The following is a 5,551-nucleotide window of genomic DNA, read 5'->3' on the forward strand; positions in this document are numbered from 1 at the left end:
CAGGGCAGCACGGCTGGCCCTTGGATGTACACAGAGAGCTAATATTAATAATATGCATGTCAATCTCTCCTGGCTGAAAGTGGAGGAGAGATTGACTTCATCACTACTTTTATTTATGAGAGTTATTGACATGTTGAATGCATCGAGCTGTCTGTCTAAACTACTGGCTCCCAGCTCGGACACCCATGCATACCCCACAAGACATGCCACAAGAGGTCTTTTCACAGTCCCCAGAACAGACTATGGGAGGCGCACAGTACTACATAGAGCCATGACTACATGGAACTCTATTCCACGTCAAGTAATTGACGCAAGCAGTAAAATTAGATTTAAAAAACACCTTATGGAACAGCAGGGACTGTGAAGCAACACAAACATTGGCACAGACACATGCATACACACACATGTTAACATATGCACTATACATACACATGTATTTAGTACTGTAGATATGTGGTAGTGGTGGAACAGGGGCCTTAGGGTACACAGTGTGTTGTGAAATCTCTGAATAGATTGTAATGTTTTAAAATTGTATAAACTGCCTTAATTTTGCTGGACCCCAGGAAGAGTAGCCGCTGCTTTGGCAGCAGCTATTGGGGATCCATAATAAATACAAATACACAAAAAAACTCTGCCACACTGTAAAAAGGTATTCTGGTGTGAATTGATTTGTTAATTTAATTTGACCAAAACATTTAAGAATAAATCCAGCTTAATATGTTGCTCAAAATGTAAGTATATTTTATGAGGATACCATAGATAGAGAAAATGTTGTGATTGAATTTTATTGGAAGTCTGGTTTTAATCTCCTTCCTATCTTGCCACATGGCTCTGCTTTTAGAGGATTGTGGATAACATTTTTAGACTGTATTAATTATTCTACACAATTTTGTATGCCTGTTTGAAGAAAGAAAAGTTTACTTCTATATCAGTGTGAAGCAGCTTGTTGTACCATGAGGTGTAATGGATCATGATGAACGGATATTAAAATCGTCTGGCAAAATTCCGTTTAATGATGAGACCACCCATTCCCACACCTCCAACTTTTAATGGTAGGGGCAAATACACTATCCTGCAATGGTTGTAAAACCTCTAGTTACTGCTGGCGGATTGAGCACTGTGCTCAACAATGCCGGCAACAATGAGTTAAACTGGCAAATGATCAGATACAGAAATCAATGTTAAACATTAAAAGTGTTTTAATTCTGGATTTGAAACGCCATAATAGTGTTCACAACAGGGCTCTCCAACACGCACCTGATTCTAATAATTAGCTGGTTGATACACTGAATCAGGTTAGTTACAACTGGGGTTGGATTGAAAACATTCAGGAGGGTAGCTCTCCAGGAACAGGGTTGGAGTGAAAACCTACAGAAGAGTAGCTCTCCAGGAACAGGGTTGGATTGAAAACCTACAGGAGGGTAGCTCTCCAGGAACAGGGTTGGAGTGAAAACCTACAGGGAGGGTAGCTCTCCAGGAACAGGGTTGGAGTGAAAACCTACAGGAGGGTAGCTCTCCCAGAACACAGGGCTCTCCCAGGGTGCACAAACCTCCACAGGCCCAGAGTAGCTCTCCAGGAACAGGGTTGGATTGAAAACCTACAGGAGGGTAGCTCTCCAGGAACAGGGTTGGAGTGAAAACCTACAGGGAGGGTAGCTCTCCAGGAACAGGGTTGGAGTGAAAACCTACAGGAGAGTAGCTCTCCAGGAACAGGGTTGGATTGAAAACATTCAGGAGGGTATCTCTCCAGGAACAGGGTTGATTGAAAACCTACAGGAGGGTAGCTCTCCAGGAACAGGGTTGGATTGAAAACATTCAGGAGGGTAGCTCTCCAGGAACAGGGTTGGATTGAAAACATTCAGGAGGGTATCTCTCCAGGAACAGGGTTGGATTGAAAACCTACAGGAGGGTATCTCTCCAGGAACAGGGTTGGATTGAAAACCTACAGGAGGGTAGCTCTCCAGGAACAGGGTTAGGGTGAAAACCTACAGGAGGGTAGCTCTCCAGGAACAGGGTTGGAGTGAAACCTACAGGAGGGTAGCTCTCCAGGAACAGGGTTAGGGTGAAAACCTACAGGAGGGTAGCTCTCCAGGAACAGGGTTTTATTGAAAACCTACAGGAGGGTAGCTCTCCAGGAACAGGATTGGTTTGAAAACCTACAGGAGGGTAGCTCTCCAGGAACAGGGTTGGAGTGAAACCTACAGGAGGGTAGCTCTCCAGGAACAGGGTTAGGGTGAAAACCTACAGGAGGGTAGCTCTCCAGGAACAGGGTTTTATTGAAAACCTACAGGAGGGTAGCTCTCCAGGAACAGGATTGGTTTGAAAACCTACAGGAGGGTAGCTCTCCAGGAACAGGGTTAGGGTGAAACCTACAGGAGGGTAGCTCTCCAGGAACAGGGTTAGGGTGAAAACCTACAGGAGGGTAGCTCTCCAGGAACAGGGTTAGGGTGAAAACCTACAGGAGAGTAGCTCTCCAGGAACGGGGTTGGATTGAAAACCTACAGGAGGGTAGCTCTCCAGGAACAGGTTTAGGGTGAAAACCTACAGGAGGGTAGCTCTCCAGGAACAGGGTTTGAGTGAAAACCTACAGGAGGGTAGCTCTCCAGGAACAGGGTTGGATTGAAAACCTACAGGAGGGTATCTCTCCAGGAACAGGGTTATATTGAAAACCTACAGGAGGGTGTCTCTCCAGGAACAGGGTTGGATTGAAAACCTACAGGAGGGTAGCTCTCCAGGAACAGGGTTAGGGTGAAAACCTACAGGAGGGTAGCTCTCCAGGAACAGGATTGGTTTGAAAACCTACAGGAGGGTAGCTCTCCAGGAACAGGGTTAGGGTGAAAACCTACAGGAGGGTAGCTCTCCAGGAACAGGGTTGGATTGAAAACCTACAGGAGGGTAGCTCTCCAGGAACAGGGTTAGGGTGAAAACCTACAGGAGGGTAGCTCTCCAGGAACAGGGTTGGAGTGAAACCTACAGGAGGGTAGCTCTCCAGGAACAGGGTTAGGGTGAAAACCTACAGGAGGGTAGCTCTCCAGGAACAGGGTTTTATTGAAAACCTACAGGAGGGTAGCTCTCCAGGAACAGGATTGGTTTGAAAACCTACAGGAGGGTAGCTCTCCAGGAACAGGGTTGGAGTGAAACCTACAGGAGGGTAGCTCTCCAGGAACAGGGTTAGGGTGAAAACCTACAGGAGGGTAGCTCTCCAGGAACAGGGTTTTATTGAAAACCTACAGGAGGGTAGCTCTCCAGGAACAGGATTGGTTTGAAAACCTACAGGAGGGTAGCTCTCCAGGAACAGGGTTAGGGTGAAACCTACAGGAGGGTAGCTCTCCAGGAACAGGGTTAGGGTGAAAACCTACAGGAGGGTAGCTCTCCAGGAACAGGGTTAGGGTGAAAACCTACAGGAGAGTAGCTCTCCAGGAACGGGGTTGGATTGAAAACCTACAGGAGGGTAGCTCTCCAGGAACAGGGTTAGGAGTGAAAACCTACAGGAGGGTAGCTCTCCAGGAACAGGGTTATGAGTGAAAACCTACAGGAGGGTAGTCTCTCCAGGAACAGGGTTGGATTGAAAACCTACAGGAGGGTAGCTCTCCAGGAACAGGGTTAGGGTGAAAACCTACAGGAGGGTAGTCTCTCCAGGAACAGGGTTGGATTGAAAACCTACAGGAGGGTAGCTCTCCAGGAACAGGGTTAGGGTGAAAACCTACAGGAGGGTAGCTCTCCAGGAACAGGGTTGGATTGAAAACCTACAGGAGGGTAGCTCTCCAGGAACAGGGTTAGGGTGAAAACCTACAGGAGGGTAGCTCTCCAGGAACAGGGTTAGGGTGAAAACCTACAGGAGGGTATCTCTCCAGGAACAGGGTTATATTGAAAACCTACAGGAGGGTGGCTCTCCAGGAACAGGGTTGGATTGAAAACCTACAGGAGGGTAGCTCTCCAGGAACAGGGTTAGGGTGAAAACCTACAGGAGGGTAGCTCTCCAGGAACAGGATTGGTTTGAAAACCTACAGGAGGGTAGCTCTCCAGGAACAGGGTTGGTTTGAAAACCTACAGGAGGGTCGCTCTCCAGGAACAGGGTTGGATTGAAAACCTACAGGAGGGTAGCTCTCCAGGAACAGGGTTAGGGTGAAAACCTACAGGAGGGTATCTCTCCAGGAACAGGGTTATATTGAAAACCTACAGGAGGGTATCTCTCCAGGAACAGGGTTGGATTGAAAACCTACTGGAGGGTAGCTCTCCAGGAACAGGGTTGGATTGAAAACCTACAGGAGGGTAGCTCTCCAGGAACAGGGTTAGGGTGAAAACCTACAGGAGGGTAGCTCTCCAGGAACAGGGTTGGATTGAAAACCTACAGGAGGGTAGCTCTCCAGGAACAGGGTTAGGGTGAAAACCTACAGGAGGGTAGCTCTCCAGGAACAGGGTTGGAGTGGAAACCTACAGGAGGGTAGCTCTCCAGGAACAGGGTTAGGGTGAAAACCTACAGGAGGGTAGCTCTCCAGGAACAGGGTTGGAGTGGAAACCTACAGGGGGGTACCTCTCCAAAAACAGGGTTGGAGTGCCCTGGTTGAGAAACTTTAGAGGGAGGAAACAACACCAGAAGAGGTGTGAATCTGTTTCAGCACCACGGTAGTGGAGAGTGCCATTCTGCAGCGAGCCGCACCCCCCAACAGCGTTCATAATGAGAGGATTTGCCACACCTGGGAAAGAGGACTGTGGGCTAGAGAAATGTTTGGCACAAGCAGAAGCAGACCTGCAGGGCGAGTGAATGACATTATGATTTGATTTTGTTCCCATTCACCTTTCCCCACAGTTTAGAATTGGAAACAAATAGGGAATAAGACCCAGATTGTTTTCAACTGCAAATTCTCCTGATTATACACAACAGATGGTAACTCATTCTGCACTAAACAGAAATCCAAACACCAAAATAGTGTTTTCAACCTTTAACAGTAGTGCTCCCAATCCCGGGCAAGGTGTTGCACAACACTTGATTAAGGGGTGTTACAACACACCATATCATGTTTCAAAACATCTCAGGATGCTGTGTTTCAATACTCCAGCAAAGTTAAGGTTTCGTCTCCTTCGTGTTGGTGGCAGCTCAGTTGCCACTAGTTCTGGTGTTCCAAAACACTTTTTAACAGTGCACACAGTTGATCCTTCTCAAGGAAAAATCATTATCCATCCCTACAGATTCTCAAGCTAGCCAAATGTACAGCACTTGTATGTTACTATACATATTTAAATAGGAATCATCAAGGTAATCTAATTACATGCATACAGTATAACCCATAGAGATGCTAAGTTTACAGAGTGAATAACCAAGTACTACTTGGGTAAAATGTATCCTCAATGATGAACCCAGTCTACCTGTCCTGTGTTTTTGTCTGTCGGAACATCAGCTACAATATGCCTTGTATGTAAAATGCAGTGAACCTCCAAACTCCTAGACAGGCTATGTTTATTCATTTGTATGAATAACAGATTTTCCTTGGCCCTATTATACTCCAGTGGCTAAAATGCACCCAGCCTCCAGTCTCCTCTGCCCATCTGA

Source organism: Salmo salar, chromosome 02, assembly GCF_965601325.2.
Source record: "Salmo salar chromosome 02, fSalSal1, whole genome shotgun sequence".
NCBI classification, from domain to species: Eukaryota; Metazoa; Chordata; class Actinopteri; order Salmoniformes; family Salmonidae; genus Salmo; species Salmo salar.